Source organism: Pomacea canaliculata, linkage group LG6 (assembly GCF_003073045.1).
Source record: "Pomacea canaliculata isolate SZHN2017 linkage group LG6, ASM307304v1, whole genome shotgun sequence".
NCBI lineage: Eukaryota > Metazoa > Mollusca > Gastropoda > Architaenioglossa > Ampullariidae > Pomacea > Pomacea canaliculata.
In genome coordinates this window covers 19501878-19525404 of record NC_037595.1, presented here as the reverse complement: position 1 = coordinate 19525404, position 23527 = coordinate 19501878, and the positions used below count along the sequence as shown (strand labels likewise).

General features: G+C 38.3%; 2 long non-coding RNA genes across 4 annotated transcripts in view; both read right to left on the bottom strand.

The window, feature by feature from the left end:
* The window catches only part of LOC112565693, a 40339-nt gene extending 33498 nt beyond the window's left edge, over positions 1–6841 (bottom strand). Inside the window, exons 1-3 of the long non-coding RNA XR_003099473.1 lie at positions 6799–6841; positions 2034–3336; positions 1051–1167 (exon numbers count right to left, since the gene is read on the bottom strand). This is a non-coding gene — a long non-coding RNA (uncharacterized LOC112565693). The remainder of the gene's footprint in view (positions 1–1050; positions 1168–2033; positions 3337–6798) is intronic.
* Positions 6842–10309: 3468 nt separating this feature from the next.
* LOC112566343 lies at positions 10310–22301 on the bottom strand. Of its 3 annotated transcripts, XR_003099567.1 has the most exons (6): positions 22169–22301; positions 19043–19139; positions 18338–18395; positions 13226–13270; positions 12092–12377; positions 10310–10935 (listed from the first exon to the last, which is right to left on the bottom strand). It is a non-coding gene; the product is annotated as an uncharacterized LOC112566343 (long non-coding RNA). The 3 variants fall into 3 exon arrangements; XR_003099568.1 differs by lacking the exons at positions 18338–18395; positions 19043–19139 and adding an exon at positions 21758–21797 and having other exon boundaries at positions 22169–22280; XR_003099569.1 differs by lacking the exons at positions 18338–18395; positions 19043–19139 and having other exon boundaries at positions 22169–22269.
* Positions 22302–23527: the final 1226 nt, after the last annotated feature.

Sequence of the window (23527 nt, the reverse complement as noted above, 5' to 3'; positions counted from 1 at the left end):
ATGTAGGGACAGTGCATAAGAAGGCACAACAACGGTTGTATCTGATCAGGAAGCTTCGTAGTTTTAATGTAAGCGAACACATCTTGGTAGATGTCTATCGTGCGCTGGTAGAAAGCGTAATTACATTTAATATTGTCTCTTGGTATGGCCAGACAAGCGTGACAAACAAGAACAAACTGAGGTGCGTCATAAACACAACCAGCAAAATCGTAGGCTCACAACACCTAACCCTTTCCCACCTGTACGATTCCGCCCTTGTCCGGAAAGCAAAACAAATCATGCTTGACCCCACCCATCCACTCAACCCCCGCTTCGAGCCTATGCCCTCAGGACGGAGATTGAGGGTCCCTCTTTCGAAAAAGAACGTTTATAGAAGGTCATTCATTCCATCGGCCATCTCTGCTCTCAACAAACAAAAAACTATAAGCGACTAGTAGACCGAACCTGACGTGTTACACACAAGGGGGATGACGTAATCCCATCTCTGTTATCACTGTTATTATGTAGTCATGGAAACTGGTGTATTGTCCCTTTGATGCGGGCGTGTGTGTGTGTGGGCCTGTATGTGTGTGCTCACTTCTGCCATTGCTGATGTTATTGATGTTTTTGATTTTCTTCTCTGACTGCTTGCATGCTGGAAGACACATCTCCTTTGCTGGACAATAAAGTTATCTTATCTTGCCACGACGCACTTCCGCCGGTTGTGGCGGTTCCTCTTCCCCGGATAGGGCGGTGCCCCACGTGATGCACATCTTTCGGCACGTGTCACGTGAGCACCCCTTCCGGCACTCCATGGGGCATGAGAAGCCCATATATATATATTAGTGATTTGCTAGCGAAAATAATTGAAGTCTCACTTAACAGAAAACGTGAAGCCCATGGACAGGTCTTGTGTTTTGTAGTAAGGAAGAATGCGTGGGGTACAGTGTTTACTTATGTGCATTGTGATTGTGTCCCTGACAATGTTCAAAGGGTAAAGTCATAAAGAGAGGCTGATTAGGCTTGATGACAAGATATGCTGTTGAGAGTTAGTCTTGGAATTTCGATTACCTCAACACGACACGCTGAGATGCGCGAGTTCGCTCTGCAACACACCAGTGGCTGTTAATTCTCGAATGTGGATTGTCAAGGCTGGTCAATAAGTGTTGGCCTCCTCATTAGGCACTGCTTTGATCAATGGATACAAGTAAATTGTCAAGAAACATCGGAGGGCTTTCCACGTAGGTAGAGATATTCGTGTTTGAAGCTAATTGAACAAATGTAGTGAGTTGTGACTATTAACCAAGGATAGACAGTGAACTAAAAATGGGGAATAGTAATGGGAACTCTAGAAAATTAGCCATTGGGAATCTTTCGTAGTAAAATAGGATAAAACTCTCGATTTAATTTCATTGTTACACTAAATTGCCTTGCGTTATTTATTGGGGACGTACGCTAGAGGTTTGGAGTCAACTGTGTTATTTACGGTAGCAATTTAGCGTAAGTGTATATGTGTACACGTACGTGTAGGCGTGGTGGGAGTGTGAGCACCACGCGTGCCTGTTCCCCCGACATTCGTGGGTCCATAAATAAACAGATAACGGAGTTTGGGGATACGACTCCATAGTACCTCGACTAGTAATACAATGAAGGAGATTTTACCCGTGTCCCCGAGTCCAAGGTATTTATAATTGTTAACTTCTTTCAAATTAAGAAGACTGTATAACCAGCCCTCGTTTTCAGCAGCATGACCACCATTAAATAAAGTACTTGTTAAATATTTTCCCGCTTCATTATAATTGTCATTATGTTGAAACCCATAACTTTAAAACAGAAAAAAATCGTGCCTGTCAATTTATCATGACAATAGAGTTACAATTTAATTGCAAAATACCATCCTTTTACGTGGATTCCACATCATCATCATCATCAACATCATCATCATCATCATCATCATCATCATCATCATCATCATCATCGTCGTCATCATCATCCCTATAAAATGATATTCAACGACAAACTTGTTGACTAAAACAAAATAAAATATACCTTACCTTTCTCGCAGTCACCGTCCTTGTTTCTTTGCTGCTTGGTGGGATACGTCTGAAGTCCGTGGTGGTCGAGTATCTGGGACAATTTGTATTGATTAGATCTCCAAGGATACTAGAATACAATCTAGTCACCATTGTCAAACGATTTAGAAGCCAGAAAACAGGTTTGGGGCCATACAAGAACAGTTTGGCTTTTTTTCCAATTACATTTCTCAGAAATAAGACTGTTTCCCATTCTGTACACGTTATCCTGTCTGATTAGTATTTAACAACCTCCCAGCAGGGCTTGAATTTTCTAGAAAGGACTTGAAGAAAGGGAGTAGACTAAGCAGCAATTTTTTTAGCAGTCCCAACAAGGTGAAGAAACGTGAGTTTTCTTGTTACACAACTGCCTGGAGCGATGCAACCTATTTTATTGATTTTATTGAACAGTCCTTGAAAACAGTATTTGTTTTTTTTTCCATATAAGGAACATAAAACTTGAGGTATTAGTTCAGTAAACATACTGCTCATTACCTTAATATAGACTACTGACCGGGAGCTATTTCTGTTTGAAATGTTATTTGGCTATGACTCTTAAATGGATGCCTGTTGACTGGGTGCCAATGGCAACAACTGTGTCGTGAGCTCCGGGGATTGAACACGCGAAGATGGTCAGAGGTTGAGATTGCCGTTGCCTCGGGCTGATCACACTCTCGACACCTCTACCAACTCACGCTGACATTTACCAACGCGCACATTTACACTAAATCGCTAATTATGCTTTACTTGACTCTGAGCCCCCAGCGCGAATCCCCAATAACAAACACAAGGCATTTTAGTGTAACAAAAAAAATTATTAATACTCGAGTGTTTGAGAAATCAATTTATAAAAGATACAATTCCAAACATGGCTGTTCTCTATGTGTCCCGTTAGCTTCCTTATACCTAGTCAAGGTGTAGTAAGCCACTAATTACATTAACTACTACACATAGCACACTACTCTTGTCTAACACACACTCGCCACTTATCTCTTCACACAAAAATCTCTTGCCACGTGGGGAGGCCTCCGATGTTGCTGATGTCCTAGAATCCGTCAATATCACTCCATCGGACGTTGCGGCCTCCTTCACGAGCGCTGAGACCCTGGCACTGCTGTGTAGCATCACGTTTCCCTCTCGTACCTCTAGGCCGGTCGGCTGTCCGCCTAACGAGGGACCAACGCATATCTATACCTCAGCTGTCTTCGACCAAACAGCTAATGGTGAGGAAACATTGTGTACTCTGTGATAGAGTGGATCCTGTGCACCTCTTGAGTCAGTTGTGCTGGAACAGTCACAATTTCAAGACAGACTCACAGCAAAGAATCTGAAGAGCCTTTACTTCGCCGGTCAGAATCATCCTCTCTCATGATTGGTCTACACACTCACTTGCAACCATTCTGGTACCGAGTTCACAGGGCTGCTGTGATAAACGGTGGTGGTTCTTCCTTATTCCTTATTTACTCTGGCTACGAAGACCTGGACCACGATCATACCCAGGGAGCAGCACTGCTGATGTCAACAGAGCCAACAAAGGCACTGATGGCCTGGGAACCAGTATCACCACAGCTCATGTCAGCAAGATGATGGAAGGAAGATCACCATAATCCAATGCTATGCCCCAACAAATGTAGCAGAGGAAGAGGAAAAAGAAGACTTCTACAGTTCCCTGCAGTCTCTGCTTGACCACACACCAAGAAGACATCTGAAGATCATTATGGGAGACCTAAATGCCAAAGTGGGAGATGATTACACTAACAGGGAACATCATGGGAAGACATGGCGTTGGCACCTGCAAACGAAAACGGGGAGCTCTTCACAGACTTCTGCACTTTAAATGGCCATGTCATATGTGGCCCTGTGTCCCACACAAAAATATACACAAGACAACTTGGACTTCCCCTGATGGCCAGACGGAAAAACAGATTGACCATATAACAGTTGCTCAAAAGTGGAGGAGTCTCCAAGATGTTCGAGTGAGAAGAGGTGCAGACCACCAGCTCCTAGTGGCATTGTTCAAAATTAAGCTGAAGTCCTTCATTGATCCAGCTGGCAGACTACACCACAAGTTTAATACTCAATACATTAGGAACAAGGAAACAAGGGAAATTTATAACTGTGGTCAAGAATAAGTATAAGGCCCTTTCAGGACTTACAGAAGAATCATTGGAAATACACTGGTCAACATCAACACACAAGAGCATTTGAAAGACAACCTTACAGATTTCTAGGGAAGAGGGAAAGAAAACACAAGGAGTGGATGACCCCAGAGACATGGGAAAAGAATGACTCAAGAAAGGGACTGAAAGAGAAGCTCTACCTCAAGACCAGCAAGAGAAGGAAGGTCTCAGAGCTGAATATTGGGAAGCCAACTGCCAAGTGAAGAGGTCTGTCATGGAGGACAAGAGACGCTTCAACCATGAACTGACAGAGGAAGCAGAAACAGCAGCTTTACGGGGAAACATGAAGCGATTATACGAAATAACAGGAACTATGTCAGGCAGGAACATTAATCCAAACAAGGCGGAGAAAGACAAAGACGGCAAAGACCATAACAAACAATGCAGGACGAGGAGAACAAGATATGGAACTATTTAAAGAGATCCTGAATCGACCTTGTCCACTATCTGTACTTGACATACCACCAGCAGCTGAAGAACGTCACGTCAGCACCAGCCCTCCCACTAAGACAGACATGATCAAAGATATCAAAAGTATGAAAAGTGGAAAAGCAGCAGGCCCGGATGGCATACTCCCAGAAGCACTAAAGGCAGACCCAGAAACAACAGCAAAAATGTTACTGCCCTTTCTACACAAGATCTGGGAACAAGAGCTAGTACCAACAGACTGAAGCAAGGCCACCTGATCAAGTTACCAAAGAAAAGAAGAACTCTCCCAGTTCAAAAGCTGGTGGTGGATCATGCTGCTGTCAATCCCCAGCAAAATCCTCACAAGAAAAATACTAGAGATACTGAAGAAGGCACTAGATAAGAGGCTGAGACCAGTACAAGCAGGGTTTCGCCAAGATAGGTCATGCACTGACCACATTGCTACCCTCCGTAACATTATTGAGCAGTCTTTCGAGTAGCAATCCTCACTTTGTATAACCTATGTGGATCTTGAGAAGGCCTTTGACAGTGTAGACAGGGACTTCATCTGGAGGCTGATGATACACTATGGAATTCTACCTAAGCTCATAAAACATTATCCAGGGCTTGTACGAAGACTCGCCCTGCCAAGTTATCCACAACAGCAAACTCACTAAACCTTTGGTAATGAAAACCGGCGTAAGACAGGGTTGAATATCATCACCAACAATCTTCCTGATGGTCATAGACTGGATTATGCGCAAGACAACTCAAAACAAGAACACCGGTATCCAGTGGACCTTCACTAAACAGCTGGAGGACTTTGACTTTGCAGATAACATTTGTCTCCTATCTCATCGGCAACAGCATGAACAAACCAGAGAAATTTAGCAGAAAAAGCGGAGAAGACTGGCTTTAAGGTCAAAAGAAAGAAGACCGAAGTTATGAGAATCAACAACAAGGAGGAACTCCCAATCCAGCTTCTAGGAGAGAACATCCTGGAAAAGATCGCTTTGTGTATTGTCAACAAGGACGGTGGAGCGAACGATGACATCAAAAGCCGCATCAACAAGGCCAGGCATGCTTTCAACAGCCTACGCCCCATCTGGAACTCCCGAGCATCTTCAACACCACTGTAAAAGCTGTCTTCCTGTATGATTCTCAAACCTGGGGAGTGACAAACACCATCAACAACACGCTCCAGACCTTTACCAACCGCCATATTCTGGGAATAAGATGACCTGAAAAGATCTCCAACAGCAGAACAGTAGAGAGCGAAGCAAAGGACGTCGGAACCACATGCGCCCAACTGAGGGGGGCTGCCCAAAAAATATTTATGATTCAAGTATCAAGTACTACAGAAAGTTCACTATATACTATGCACAAGACTGAATCACGCATTCTAAGCGTGACAGGCATTTTGACATTGAAAACTTGCAGAACTGCGACTGTGTACAGGCTTGTGACACTTCAGCGCCGTGTCCTTGATTGAAGCTGCGAGCCCCAGTAACCTGCCATCGACTCCCAATTTAACTTGTTTACAGTTCTTTCCCTGATGTTGTTCGCTGTCCCCAGAACCACAAATTTTCTCTCTCCCGCGGTGACATCACAACACATCCAGTGTTATATCGTTAGGTGAGAGAAGATTGTAGAATGTTAGAGAAGAACATGCATGATTTAATGTCGTGTATGAATTAATCGGACTCTCTTTTTCTATATGATTGACTTAAATAGTTATTATTTATTTTTTTTAAATAAAATAAAACTGAATGAGTTGGAATCAGTATTTATGCTCAATAAAATCTATTTTGAAGGAACAATAATGGTCTGTTAAGTAAATTGCTCAATCATGACTCAGTATAGATATATATGTATGTGTGCAGTCTCGCCTACATATAATATAGTGGTGGGAACCTCTCGGCTCAAAAATTATCTTGTGGGTAAAGATACACTGTGTATGAAAACTGTCAATATCATGCCATTCATTTTTAGTTAATTAATAATAAATGATTCTTTCAAAAAGATAATCTGATGCAAACAAACATTATTTCAGTAGTTCTAAACAATGTTCTGAATACAAACAATGATATGGTAGTAACGTGGTTTGAATGAAGCTGTATATAGCAGACCACAGCAGAAACAGCGCCTTTTCTCCTCACCTGTTATCCACTTCTCCCGATAACACTAAAGCGGCTGCACCGCATTTCTGAAAAAAGCCTACTCATACTTTTTAGCCTTGCGATCAATAGAGTGCCCTTTTGTGTATTTATTCCAGCTGGTGTGGCTATGGACACACATGGCTGTACAAAGAGTGTCCTAAATCTGTGATGTGGGGTGCCTACAAAAGGCTATTCACCTTGTAGCAGTCCTGTTTTTCAGAAACTGGGAAAGTCCTTCGTTTTGGAAAATAAACTTTTCTTTTTCGGCTGGTTGGGAAAATGACACCGGGATCTAATTTTTTTTTAATAGGGAAATGCCTTACCTTCATTTTGGAAAATAATGTTTCGTTTCTCAAAAAATTCAACAAAAGTTAACCTTTGTAACTTACTTTCTTGTCTAGATTTATCTAGAACGCTATTCTGGTCAGCCAAAGAACCAGACCCAACAAAGACCTCACCACAATTAAAAAAAAAAAACAAGATTATGCGAATCCCCATCTATATAAAAATTGCTTGTCATCTGTTGTTCAGTCCCACCCACCGATAATATAGTCTTGGGTACTTCTCTCCTTAGCAATCATCTTGTGGGTAAAGATATACTCTGTGTGTGTGAGACTACTGCGTAAACCATACATTAGCGTGTCATACAAATTTTTTCAATTAGTAATGACTCGGTATATGTCTTTTAGGAATTGCATGTTATGTTCGTGTGCCTAAAATACAGTGAACTGAGAAAGAAATGCATGCCTAAAAGGTGTTACCAATATCCATCTGCTTTTCGTTTATCCATGCTACTAGCAAGTATCTAGTTGATAATGTACAAATTACATCTATTAGGCATTGTAAGTGCAAAATTTAATAGCTGATTATTTAACTCATCACACTGTTTGTGTGGCTTAGAAGCTATGTTCTATTGTATTTTTAGTATTGTACAGTGTGTAGTTTCAATAACCCTTGAAATGTGCCTAAATCCTCTTTAATAAATAAATCACTCAATCTCCTTACTCTTCTCTTTTTCTCTCTCTTCTTCCATTATCTAATTCTGTTGGAGAATATGTTGCATTTATATGTGTGCTTGCTAGGCCTATGGTCATCTGTCTTCTTAATAAAGGGTGGTGGCCAGGGGTGTACCAACAGCGCCTATCAGCAACAGTGTGAGGATCAGCATTCCTTGATTAAGATCTCTTCCCGGGTACGTCATTCTTTCTTTTCATTTGGGAACGGCTTCTCCGATTTAAGCCTTAGTTTCATGTGAAACACCATCCTTTCCTCCCTTTTTAATGAGGAGCGCGTGCGCACAGATACAGGCACACACACACACAAACACACACACATATCTATTTATAAATATAAGCACAAACGGGTTCGATACTTATTAAAAGATAAAAAAAAGTACCAACTCGCTACATTTTTAATCTCAAAAGAGCAAACAGAATACAATTGTTGTGCATAAAGAAAATACTAAAACTATAAAATGTTAAAATAATCTTTTAAACGGGGTTCTTGGAATGACATGTATGCGTGTGGTGGGTGGTGATTTGTATGTATTTATGCGAATGCATGTATATGTTTGTTTGTGTGCATGTGTGTGCTATTTGCGAATATGCAGGGGTTAATGTCTTGATAGTTGTCTTCGTCTGCTTGAGAGAAAAGAATGATGAGGAGAAAAAAAAACCGCATAAAAGACAACAATGCAAATATGAAGACGAAAAGAAAAAAAAAAAAAAAACGTTGTCACTGGTGTGTTATTTTGCACGCGCATGAAGACACACAATTGTTTCTTACTTAAAAGGTAATGGTGATACATATCTATGAAAGGGTCTTGGGCTACATTCTTTAAAAATGAAAGAAATGGAACATTTGCAAAATTATCGAAAATTCACACAGTGAAGTAAATTGCAGGGTAAACATCTACAGAGGAGAAAGGAAGAGGAAAAGGGATGGACAAAGAGAAGAAAGTGGAAGACTGGCTTGATGCCAAATGAAAAAATAAGACTACAACGCTGCAAGATAGTCCACCTCTTCGACCTGTGATCTTACTAGCCCATTTCTGCTTCAAGAGTCCTCGTGCAAAAAAGGTATTTGACGACGGACAGTTGAAAGAAAAATTCAAGGAAAGAGAAATGAGCGTGCCCGGCAGTTCTTGTCAATGCGTGTTGCACTCTACAGATGATGCCGCGTGCACAAAGAGATACGTTTTAGCCCCTGACTAAACAGTAAGTACAGATCTTTGCATTTTAATTTGTTTTCTTGTGGACCTGGGGGACGGGTTCGTTTTTCGTGCGCCATTCTGTAGCGACTGTCTCATGTAATCGTTTAAAGAAGGTCAGGGTGGTCAGAATGTGTTGCTACATGGGGATATTCAGCTGTGCACTGTTACCATCATTCTACCAAAGTCCTAATGAGAAACAAAATCATAGATAATAAGCAAGTAGGTTTCAAAGCAAGCCGCAGAACTACTGAGCAGATGCATAAACTCACGAATTATATGTATACACTGATATCCAGCAACAGAATCTACATTTTTCTTATATATGATATTAAAGAGTTCTTTTAACAGTGTAATAAATATGCAACACAACGGGCCACCACCTTCAGTCCCTCATCATCTTTAAAATAAGTTCCCCTTTGGTTCGATATACAGGATATAAAAGCTTTCTTGTACTACAAAATCATCAAATCGTCAAATACAAAGGAAACACATCTAACAAAAAATACAATAGAGCAACACAGCAAAACCATCTTTGCAAAAAAAAAAAGAAGAAAATTACCAGGTAACAAACTTAATGATACTCTGTTCAGCTGAGTTTATTAAAGACTGTTTTTCGTAAGGGTACACAACCCTGGATAGTTTTACGCACATACAATTTTCTTCCAAGCTTGTTCTCTTTTTGTCTCAAATGATTGTTGAAATTGTATTAACAATTATTCATTCCTTTCAAAATGTTCTAAAAACTTAACAACATCATCAAATTGTTCTTCAATTCTTTTCATTTCCTGACTGACTATCTCACGCACAGTAATACGACTGACGCCCGAGAAAGCCAGTTTTTTCACCATCAAAGCAGCCACAGTGTTGGTTGGATGATGAAGTAAAAGTTCGACGATAACAACCTGAATGTCATGTTCGCTGTAATCTTCGTGTGCCTCGTTCGTTATCTTTAAAAATACTTGTGGAGTACTTATCAATGGGTTAGATCCTCTGACAATATCATTGAAACATTTTTTTAATAATCTGGCAACAGTTCTCTTGCAAGTAGCTTTTACTTTCTGTCATATTTAAATTTGCTCTGCCAATAACCGTATTTTCTCTCGTCCACACATGAATGTTACAAATTAGCATGCTCTCGTTGTTCCCCATTTTACTACAAAAGTTTTCTTACAAAATTCTTTTTACAAAATATCGTTTACACCTCAAATGATCGTCGCCGAAAGCAGATTGTTTCAAATGGGTTCGAACGAATTGCTATCGATAAGCAATAGTTTATGGATGCCGTTGATTTTTTTTTTCTTTGTTTCAGCCTTTGAAGCTCTACAAGTACTTTAAGCTTAAAAGCAGTCCTAGAATTAACATAATGCATGATATCTCTGACAAAAAGTCAATGAAACCAATTTGCACCAAAGTTTTGTTAACACATTTTCTGCTTCTTAGTCATCAAGATATTATTGTTTATTCTTGGCATTTTTATCAAATATTTTCCATATCACACAGTAACAACTCGATTGATCATTGCTTACTCAGCGCTTGTATTATCGCAAAGCAGTTGCCGCCAACATCTTCATCTTTGAGGACACTAATTTCCCAAGTATTTTTTTTATCTTTTCAGAAAGATTCCGACACCAGCCTACCATGAACAGAAGTCAATTTTTATCGGTTTCTCTCTCGAAGGCTTATTTCATTTGTTCTTTTCTTCCTTGTTCGTTCTCTTATTTCGGTTTTAATAATTCGTTTTTTCCTATCATAACGATCGAGCGAGCCCCTTCACTCCTTTGATCCAATAAAGTCACATTCCATTATTCACTAAGAAATGAATCAACTGAGAGATTTTCCAAGATTTAAAAGTACTGATAATGATTTGAGCTTTGCCCCTTCTTGCTTCTAGCCGTTTGTAAGCATCTAATGGGTGGGCTGATAACCTGAAACACAAGAAATACCAGTCACATCTCCTGACAGCAATTGGATATGTGCACCAGACCCAATCATGACACACACACACACACAATCCCATTAATGTGAAAACAAAAACTAAATTACCCTGGACTGAACAACACTGCCGCACATGTTCAGAATTGTGTACATTCTTAAGAATATATTCACACGAAACAAAGTCAGACGACAGGTTCGTGATGGTTCACCGAAAGTTTCGGCCAAATTTTGAATCTAACAAAACTTGATAGACATGACACAACACTGCAAGAGCTCTACCTAACATTGTTCGTAAACAAGATGAATTTACTTCTATTAAAGACGACTGTAATAAACAGCTAGGTTATCCACCACCGCCAGATTGGAACAAAATTTGCAAAAATTGTAAAGAACATTTTACAGTGCAGTATATCACACTAATTACACTGAAACTAGAATTCCAGCAATACGACGGACCTCAGAGAAATGAGTATGGGTAAGAAAGGAACAGTCAGGGTGTCGTTAGTCCATCAGTCCATCTATACACGCCCGTGGTTGTACTCTAAAACAGTGCCGATGACAAAGACAGACAAGTTGTGAAGGCAATTAGTCAGTCAATTGTCCCTTGATCGGCACCTGTGGTTGGGTGGATCACATGGATAGACCCGCCATTCTTGCCTTTTGTAGGCGATAGTCAGCAGGTCTTGTACATGACTACCAGTTCAGTCTTTGATGTTCGTAAGTCAGTTCTTCCTCTGGTCACCACGGCGTCCACTACCCCCTAGGTATCTTGAAAGACGGTCTTCGACAGGGTGTCGTGCCGGGTCACATGGCAAAAGACCAGCTTACGTCGTTTGACCGTGTAAGAGAACGGTAAAGAGAGACAGGGGGCGGGAGAGAAAGGGTAGGAGGGGGCGAGGAAAGGGATATCAAAAGTACAAGTGCTTCACTATTTTGCTGCATTGAAACTATAAGTAAGCATGTTATCTAATCGAAGAGATAGAGCAAAAGGTGACAATAACATTACAAATAGAAATAGTGGCAGAAGTCAACCCCGGTGAAGCGGGACATCTCGACTCTTCAAAAAAAAACAAACAAAAAAAAAAGGACAAAACAACATAAAATCTAGTATTGCTTTGTAGTGTTGTTTAGTAAGAAAATACATACCTGAGTTACAGATCATCGGTTTGTCTTCACAGGGGATTTCTTCTCTTCTTACCGATGTGGAAATACTAGGGTTTTCTTTCAATGCATTGAGAGCACGTGTCATCATCTGTCGCTCTTCTAGTCCCTTTCCTTTCATCACGGCTTTGATATCACTCTCCTGACTAATGGATGCTTCTGATATGGTTTCTTTACGAAACAACACTCGTCCAGAGGCGGTCATTATTACAAAATTCTCAGTGCTGATCACATTTAACATATTTGACGGCAGCTTCAGAAGAAAACAGATCTGTGTGCAAAAAAAGGTCAAAATCATTGAGCATGACTAAGTTTGATAGCTCAGTTCAGTCAGTGAGTCTGAAACTCCAATAAAATTCCAATTTTGGGAAAGATGTGTCAAATAATCTAGTGTTGTAGGTAGTTTGACTGACGTTGCAAATATGGTTGCTCTTGTTAGATGGGCCAACTAAATGTCTGTCAAGAAGAAATAAAAATGAGAAAAATATGCATATATTTGTTTCAAGTAGTAAAGTGTGCAACAATTAAACAGTTTATTGATTATGTTTAATTAATCCTCTTGGTGTCGGCGACTTTTATTATAAAAATGTCTAAAGGGCCTAAGCAAGATTATTCCAAGGAGTGTTACAGATATTTTCTAACTCCTTTAAAAAGGTGCGTATCGTTAGCAGTTGTTTTTTTAAGGAACGTTTTATTAAAAAAAAAATATTGAGCATTTCTAATTAATATGTGTGTATTTACTCATGCGCTTACCACTCACTGACTCTCACAAAGAGGAAACTAATGTTCATTTTAAGTATACCGCTGTTTTAGGCAATTCGAAAAGCTCGCTTGAAAGAAAATTAAAGTGTTCACATAACATTTAAAAGTTAAATCTATGATTCTTGCCATTTCTTTACTCTTCCTTCTGATCCTCATCATCAATCTATATATCTAAACTTTTTTCACTTCTGTAATAGGTTCACATAAAGCAGACTGTGAGCTACATTTGATAAAATCAAAAGAAATAAATGTAAGCGTCTACAAATGTAATTTATCCCCACAATCATAAAGAAGGACACATGGAGGACAATCAAAGTAGCACAAAACCAAGACAGTAAAAACTGAATCACATGGTACCTGATGCGTTTTCACTTCCAAGAAGACAGTAGCTCATTCCACAACCTGTGTTACGGAAAATGGTTATACGAACTTTAAGGAGATTTATATGAAGTTCAAACAACAGTAGAGAAAAATATTTTCCACTTACTTTTTTTAAGATATGCTTTCTCTTAACCAGTTTTTCTAATCTATGAACAAAGACTTTCGTGCATATTTAATTGTGTGTTTAATTTCAAAATACGCCACACTTTTACGGTAAGCATATAACATGCAAAACGGTATTTTCTGGGGGTTCAGATTTACGATAGAACAGCTAAATATTATCATATTCCTTCAAATGTGAATCTCACTTTCTAAAGATTTTAACTAGACAGCTGCCGCACAGCTTTTTTGATGCAACTCATTCTTTAGTGGGGTAGGATATGACACGACATGAATTACACCACGAATTTGTATTGCTAGACTGTTGGCAGACCATTTTTTTCAGGTTAACTACTAAAACGAGGTAGGTATGTGCTAAGCTTCCAGCTTAGTCACATTTTAGATTAACTACTAAAACGAGGCAGGTGTGTACAAAGCTTCCGGCTTAGTCACATTCATTGTTTAGGCTCGCCGAGACTAACAGCGGAGAACTTCGCAAGAGGCTAAGCATTGGTCTCGGCAGACAGACAGCAGTTCACCTATACATATCCATGCTTACAGCTGTCAACCGAGCCTTCAGAGTAATAAAGATATTCCTTCATATTTTGCAAATATGTTGTGCACTTGTTCTGCTCTAAATGAACCATTCTCAAACTGATTCATTAGGAAAACATTTAGGAAAAAGTTAAAGTACACAATTAATCGCCATATTTCCTTTCTGTGAAAAAAAAAATCACTTTCCTCTAAACCTATAGGTCTGACCAAGGGTCAGTTAAAAATACAATGTAAATCACAAATCAACATTAAAACTATATGAAATATTTTAACAACAGCGACGTGAATACATTATTTTTCCTGCGATCAATTGCTGCCTTCAAGGTAGCATTACTTCTAGCTAATAAATATGATCTTTGAAGGTAATGTCCTCAATCAAGTGCAATCCACTGCAAAGTAAAACAGTAATAAAAGTATGACTTTAGCGTGCATGTGTGTGAGTGTTTATGTGCGCTCTGTGTGTGTATGAGAGAGAGAGATTCATGATTACATCTGTTCAGAAATAGTTTTAATAAACAGCCCCTCAATGTTAAATATAAATATTTAATAATAGAATATGCGTTAAGTTTCTAACTAAAATACAAAAGCATGAATTTCTCAAAAAAGGCATATAAAGCAATTTTATTCAAGGCAACTTCAGTTTCAAAGTGTATCTAAGCAACAAATCGGTAGAAGACTGAAATCAACAATTAGTACGTCGATGAAAAAAACTTAAAAAGCAAACGATTGTTAAATAGTACTTGAAATAAAACAGTGTACTTTCTACTACTTATAATTATAATAAGTAACACTATTATTCCCACTTCTATTTAAAATAATACTTTTATTAATACACCCACTTCTATTTAAAACATGGATGCCCAACCTACGGCCCGCGGGCCATATCCGGCCCGCCACGCGGTCCCATCCGGCCCGCGAAACTGCTGCCCACAGTGCAGGAAATCGGCATGTTAGTAATAAAAAAAATCTATTAAAAAAAAAAAAACGAAAAAAAAAAGGGAAGAAGAAGTATTTATCCCTACGTAGGGGCGTTTCCCAATCTTTTTTTTTTTTCGATGGATGAACATTTCGATTCAGTGCTCCGACTTGGTGTCTCTATGATGCAGCCGGACATTCAAAAGTTGGTTTCGGGTAAACCACTTCAAATATCCCACTAATTACTACATAATTGATTTACCATTAATTACAACTTGTTTCTAATAAAAATGGTATCTGCTCTATTTTTTTTCTTTTTTGTATTTTTGCGTTGAAGCGGCCCGTGACACGCATGTCGAAAATGCATATGGCCCGCAGGTCGAAAAAGGTTGGGCATCACTGATTTAAAATAATAATTTCATTAATACACCCACTTCTATTTAAAATAATAATTTCATTAATATAGTTCCTAAACAGAAATAACTAGATCCATGATAACACTTATTTAGATGTACAAATATAAAATGATAAAGAGATACATTCATAATGAAAAATTTGACCACTTTTATTTACATCGCAACCATCTAGAGAAAGAGATCGCAGACTAAACGATAAAGACAAGCTGTGTGCACATTGCTAGGAGCTTTGTGTGCGCTTATTAATATTTTACTCATACGTTAACAATATTACAAGCAAAAAATACAAAGATTTTTCTTATTGCAATAGAACATCTATATAACTTTTAATAATTTAAATAAATAAAAGTGTTTATATTGTAATCAATTTAAAAGCTGCAAACGTGTGATCGACTTATGACTACTTAGAAAAGTATCAAACATAATTATGAGGCACTGGGTTCATTCTTTAGTTGGTTAAGAGAGACTTGTAAAAATACTCCTTGCAAAAACTGCCTCGATTTTAATTTTTTGTTAAGGTGCCACCTGACTCTATGAGATGAGACATACAGTTGATTGGATGAAGCATTTTAGAAATAATCAGCAGATGTTTTTTACATGAGCGCGTGAGTCATATTGATAGATAAAGATGAGGTGGTAGATCACGGCTAGTAACAGCAGAGAAATGAATAATAATAATAATAATAATAATAATAATAATAATAATAATAATAATAATAATAATAATAATAATAATAATAATAAAGGTTAATTAAATATCGCCATTTCCGTGCCTTATGAGCAAGCTGTACAAATGATGTTAATTATAACAATAATAATCATCACGACAGGGAGAAACTGAAGAAACCAACGTAGATGAGAGGAAAGAAAAGGGGATAACGCGTGGAACAAGGAAAAAAGTATAGTGCTATCTGATGAACAACTGAAGGAATACAGTACTCCATTATGCAACAAGTCTATAAAATGTAAATAAATGTATAAACTATGGAAAAAGGAAATCCTGGAGACAAAAGAAAACTAATTTACTGAGCGGCCTGGCGACACATTTCACTGTCAAAGATTTGGAGTTTAGACCTGCAATTGTTTGTCATCGGAGAAGTCAGTAGGAAGAACATATTAAGAATGGTGATAAACCTCCACCGGTCACACAAGCTAGAGACAGTTTTGCTGCCTTTAGCCATCAAGAAGTTTAGCCACCTCTCACGTGTTTCATCTAGCTGTCGACATCCACAAACGAAAAACTGGACTGAGATGAAAATAGCGTCATGGAAAAGAGAGAGAGAGAGAGCTGTTAGTGAACCGATCAACTAAAGCCGTAGAAGTGAAACAAAAGGTCACAGTCAAAAAACATAGTCCATCACATCACCAGGATCTCTACAGGATGAACAATGGACAGTTAATTGATTTAGAAAAAAAACAACAAAGTTCTAAGAAATCCGGAACGCTAGTCCTGTCAAGCTGGTAAGGTGAAGAGGCATAATTCTCATTCACTAATTGACCCTCCTTTAGTACCAAGCCGATTAATGACTAAAAAAAAGTACGGTATTCACAAGATCTTAGAGGACTCAAGATTCGCTCATCACGAGTAAGTGCAAGTTTAGTATTTCTGACATTTAAAACTTATAAATGGAACTAAAAACAAACTATTAGAGAAAGGTGGCTACACACATGAGCGATGGCGTGCGAAAATGAATGTGTGGGGGAGGGGTGGTGGTGGTGGTCGAGAAACATTCCGAATTCTGTTTAAGCATGTTTTAATTAATGCATTAGTTAACTTTAAATCTTTTTACATTTAACTTTTAATTAGTTAACTTTTAGACGTCATAAGTCATACGTGTTGTCTCCTAACAATCATTTAGAAAAGTCTTACAACCACGTTATACTTAGAACCATGATGCGTTTTTCTTTGCAAACTGATCATAGGTATCACTACATCCTTCCTAGCTTAAACATCACTTAATTAAGAGTAAATTTGCTATGTTCTTGTTAATAACAATTTAAGAAAGTAGGCATATCTGTGACAATGAAGACCACCTTATTTTGTTATATTTTTGTTAATCAACATCTTCCTCTGTCGTTTTTGTTATTTCAGCTCTTCTTTGCATACATTGTGGTACAGGTTGTTTTCTTCTGCGCATAGCATTAAGCAAAACCTGTGAGACGTATTTTTCTGCCATGTCTCCTTCTCCTTCCATTATTTTGTTTTCAGACTTGTACGTGAACTGTGTTGACTTTACTTGCATTGTAGCTCTACCGGACTCATCCATGACTGGAGCTCTTTCTTTTACAAAACACTCTGCTTTAACCACTTCTCCGTCACTGATCACCACAGAACTGTTTCCTTCACTGGTTGCACCATCAGCCAGAGTCAAGCTGACACTCGTCGAGCCTGACACGTGCAGATCCTCTGTAGGATTTGAAAACATGTTGTTGAAACTTTCGGAAACAAACTTCCTCAACTTCTTCATTTTCCCCATTTAGATTTTGTGTGGTTGTTGACGTCAAGGAATCCAATTTTATGTTTTATCCAGAAAACAGCTTGAAAAAAGTAAGCCACTTAAATTCTTATTCAAATGCACAAAATGATACAAACGGTTTGACAGAAATCCCACTTAGTTCTTTTGAAACAATTTCACAGGTCACGTCATACGATTTTCTATTTAAACTTTTTTTGTCCTGAAAGTTTTTTTTTATTTCCTCAATTCTGTTTCAGTCAGTCTTACACTCTTTACAGTGACGTTCTTTGTCTCTTAGGCTGTTTTTGTAAAAACAAAAGGTTCTTTACAAAGTTTTAGTTCTGACGATTTAATTTTTAGGTCTGTCTTTATCCAGTGTTTCAACTGCCGTTTTGCATCCTTCTTTGAACAAATCTCTTTCTTTTGTTGCTTTAGAGTTGACCATTTTCAATACACCATTTTCTTTGCCGTCAGCTTCGTACGTATCATTTACTTGAACCTTACTGTGTTCTCCCCGAGAAGTAGTTGCTTCAAATATCTGTGAACTTGTAGACTTCACAGTTATCTTACTTCCACTTCCTCCCATTATAACAAAAACACAATATTTAATCTTATTTGAGGCCCATGAGGCAAATGTTGATACTAACAATATAGCCTCAACGACCAGAATCTAGCCAGTGATCTTCATACAGCCCAAAGAAATATCTGCAAGAGATTACAGAAAAAAATCTGTAAGATATGCAACCTCTTCGCGATATTTATTGCAAATTAAAAATGTCAAGTAACTTATTGTTTTCAATGTATTTTGAATCTCTTCCTGCCCCCATCTATAATCACGCGCAAGAAAATTACCTCTCAGAGGGCAAAACAAAAAAACCCCAAAAAACCAAAAAAAAAAAAACCAAATTGGAATTCAAAAGGAGTAAAGATTCAAAAATAGAGATTAAAAAATAGAAGGTATTTTCGTGAATTCATTGAGATAGACACTGAGAAGGATTTCTCGAAGACCCGTGCTTACTAAACATTCCAATATTGTTTGAATTGGTTTCCATATTATGTTTTTATTCAGATGTATAAACGGTGAAAACGAATACAGTACAGCATGGACAATACGTCAAGGCACAATAAAATGCAATTTTTTTCCACTTTCCTCCTTAAATCTCTTTTCAGGGTTTTTTTCTGTCATAGCCTTTCTTCCCCATCTTAAGAATGATCTGAATCTTTTCTACCTGCCTGTTCCCACCCATTTTATCCTTCTTTATCGTGATATATAAAACACACACACACACATCTGCAAGGCCCTCAAATCCCTGCGATTTGTTTGCTAGATTTTGGAACAGAAGCGCACTAACTTGGTTCATGTGTTTGCCAGGACACTAGCTGTACGCTACCAATCCAAAAGTGACGAGTAGTTGAGAAAAGGACAGGATTTTGCTCTTCCGTTTCGACCTGAACACAATAAAACATTACAATTTGCTTTAACTAAGGCATTAAGTTATATGCCATTACCGTACAATATCGCATAATTCCTATTACGTTTATATAACAGTGCTAAGCTTATTTATAGATATATAAAAATACAGTCAAATCTCGCTACTATGCCACCTACCAGGACCGAGCAAAAGTGGCATAGTAGCGAGAGTGGCATAATAACGAGGGTTCGTATAAATGGCTTTATTAGCTCAAGTTACCCGTCAGTTCAAAGCTCTCAAGAATCGTCGGCTGGCACATGTTCTTTCGGTGGATCTCGTACATCTCGTTGTCTAGTTCGATCGCACGCTGGCATCACACCGCGCTTCCCGCTTCTCTGTTGTAAGAACTTCCGGATGGTGCTCCAAGCGCGCTGGGCTTCCTCGATTGGAACAATTTCCTCTATCTCGTCCTCTTCGCTTTCCACCGGCTTCTCACTGCACAACATCTCCGCAATCTCCTCCATCGTGAACGACCCGCCAGTTGCGAGGCGCTCGTCGGCTTTGACCCAGCAAAAGTGGTATAATACCGAGAGTGGCATAGTAGCGAGGTGGCATAGTAGCGAGATTTGACTGTATATATATTCAGCAAAAGACTAATAGCTTGACTATTTAGCAGGAGGTTGAAGCTTTAGATATGGTTTAAATGTACGTAATTTTTTTTTTTTCTATTTTGTAAACAAGCTTTCGTGTAAGAAGTTGATCAAATTTGAACAAGACATGCAAAAACATTATCGAAGAACGCACAATTATAAATAACTTTGAGTAAACACTGTGATTCTAGTTCTCTGGGTACTACAATTATTTTCTGCAGACCAAAGAACAGGCAGCAAATAAAGCAATCAAAGGAGGAAACAAGTGAATATAGTCATTTGGAGGAACTAATTTTAAGCAACAAAACAGCTCAATAAATTTCTCCTTTCATATTATTGAAATTACAGGTCTTTGTTTGTCAAGAGTGATAACAGAACTTTATTACCATTTTTTTTCTAAAACGTTAACTTATTTGGTCAATTTAGATCGCATCGCTAGTTCTGGTACTTACCTAAGATAAATATGATGTAAAGCTCTGTTTCCTTACATTCCAGACAAAGTACATAAATAACTAGCATTTTATTGCAAGTTCACTCAAATTTGTATAATGTTCACATCTAATCATGATTACTATACCGAGATTTGCAGCAGAAATTAAAAACTCCACTTTATTTTCGAGACGCTTAATGCAAAATGACTGATGGTGATTTCGACAGCCTAACTCGGTTCACTAAGTTACTTTTTAAAACTGCTACAACGGTCTAAGAATGTCCTCATGGTTGTTATTATTTCGCACGTGGTATTGTGAGATCGAAATGACCGTCTGACAGGCACAATGAACATTTAATAAATAAAGTTAATGTCTCAGAAAGAAAATATCCCAGAACTAGCTTTGAGTTACTGTCGACATTTGTTTACATCCGTAATCCATGACAGTTGCATTGTGGGATTCCCGAACACTTCCGAAGAGTGTTCATGTGACCTATGACCCCGTCGAAGTCAGTGTTAGTGAATTCTGATTGGCTATATGCAAAGTATGGTTACCCATGCGTCCATACAAGGAAATTTCCTACCCTTTGTCTCGTCTAGAAAAGAGCTCGAATCATAGCGTGAAACCATAGACGTATATTGATGGACTGATGTCTGTACGCCGAGACTCACTCTTAGCTTCTTGCGAAGTGATCCGCTGTAAGTCTCGACGAGCCGTAACAAAGAATGTGAATAAACCGGAAGCTAAGTCGTCTAATGCCTCGTTTTAGCAGAGAAAAAAAATAACGTCTACCAGCAGTCCAGTGACATTAGTTCGTGGTGAGACCTATCGGCCTTGGCCTAGCCTTTGTTTGAAAGGCGACTCAAAGCTCTTTCCAACGATATGCGATGTGACACAGTTTCTCACATGGTGGAGTGTGTTGCTATGTCCCAATCATTCTCTACTCTCGCTAATTCTGCGCTCGGGAAAAGTAAATATGATATGAGTAGATGTTTTTATTGACAAAATATATATATTTCTATATTGTTCTATGAAAAACCACTTGGTGAGTGAATAGAACAGATTTTGAACTTTCACAATATCCTATAATCTCAAATTGGCTAGGGGGTGTCTTTACCAGACTTTTCCAACTTTCCTTTGACTCTCACAGTGTCCCCCGTTTATATACAGTGCCCATCAACAATAATTCCAGTGCCAAAGAAGCCTGATGATACAGACTTGGAAGATTTTCGACTCTCACTTCTGTTGAGGCCAAGTGTTGGGGGACGGTTGTGGGAAGTTTGATAACCTCCACTATGGCTGATCGCCTGGATCCTTTGTATAATAACAGAATTTTCTTTTATATTTTCACAAGGGGAACTTGAAGCAGCTTTAAACAGAAGCACAACAAAAATTAGTCTGTTGAACATAGATGGCGCTATGAAAGTTTATAAGACACAGAACATTTTGATCATTACTTCCAAAAGTGTCTGAATGTTAAACTGAGTATGAAGGTCATCTATACCGTTCTAATAACTTTGGAGATTGTGTACACAACACGATTCTTCCACAAACACCAGCTGAACCTTGCTTACCTTTATTCGCTGCTTTTCGTTCTTGACAAATTACGATACTCTGGACGGGATTAAAAAAAACTTGAGCACTTTTTTACTCTTCGTGAAGAAGTCATGTGTCAACCGAGTGTTATCGAATTAACAATTTAAGCAGTTAGATTCAACAGAAAGATTCAACATGAAAGAAACGCAAAAAAAAAAAAAAAAAAAAAAAAAAAATCTATAGGCTAATATTATATCACCACATAAAATATGGCTAAAGTGTCACTTCAAAGCTACATTAACTGATCATTTTTTTTAATAGCACGATGAGTTCTTTTCAATACTGAGTGGACTAATTTAAATTACCTTAATGCACTCCATCACAAATAAAAGACACATAAACCATAACAATCTTAACTTTGTAGAAAAGGGAAACATATTTACTCTTACCAATATCACTGAAGAGAAGTCGTTCGATCGAGCACTGCAGCCGTCGCCGATACTTAAACTCTTGAGAGTTCAGAGAATGACTATAACAGCAAAACTTGCTGCGGCTTTTTAAATCCACATCAGTCACGTGACATCATGTGATCTACCGGTGCACATTGTGATAATTTCATTGGTTAGCTGCGTTCCATCAATTGCTCAGTAGGCTATTTGTATGAGGTTACATTCAAGCTGTTTCCAGTAAATTGAGTGCAACCTAAATTTCTCAAAAATTCGTACATGCGCATTTGTCTTACCACGGACGGGGATACAGATTCATGGTCTTACATAAAGTGCGTGTGTGTGTGTTTGTGCGCGCGCGAAAAAGAGAGAGAGAGAAGGCGGCAGACATTAAATTATAATGCAGACAAATGGCATATAAAATAATTTTCATAAGTTGCAACTGAAGAAATGCTTATTATAAAACAATTTTCATCGAGCATATTAATTGTATTGACTATTCCAACATTCACAAGGAGAACATCAATACAGAAGGAGGGAGAAAATTCGATTTTCCCGGAGAAAAAACAGACTCAATGACTAGAATTTTCGAAAACCGACAGACCTTCGACCTGTAACAGCAGGGAAAAATCCCATGGAAACATATGCTTGCAAAGTTCGTTTCTCAGAAACTGGATGGTATGGTGTTTTAAGTTGTTTAGTGCCCGTTATCGACCGTTGTTTGTTGATAAGACATTTAATATAGACAGAAGCAAAATATTACTACTTTTGGTAAAAGTTATTTAGATAAAGCACCATATATGCTATCCATACTTGAATATACCCACTTTATAAAAGGATAAAGTTAAAGAATATATACTTAACTAGACAGGGTAGGAGATTCATCTTTAGAGAGCAATTAGCAATGTTTGAGGCTGCTTGTTGGAAAAAAATGACAAAAAGATGGATCTATATTTTCTTATTTTTTTCTATGTAAACTAGTAATACTCTGGTTTTATTTATTGTTATTCTCAATAATTTACAATTGTTTATATCAAGTAATACAGATAAGTCCCCTATAGAGACCATGTACAAGACTCGAATCACGCATTCTAAGCGTGATAGGAATTTAGACATTGAAAACTTGCAGAACTGCGGCCATGTACAGGATGGCAACACTTGAACGCCGTGTCCTTGATTGATGCTGAGAGCCCCAGTTTGCCTGCCATCGATCGACTCCCAAATTAACTTGTTTACAGTTTCTTCCTCCCTGATATGTTGTTCGCTGTCCCCAGCTGTCTCTCGCCCGGTGACACCACAGCACATTATATCGTTAGGTGACAGAATATTCTAGAATGTTAGAAGAATTTAGATTTAATGTCA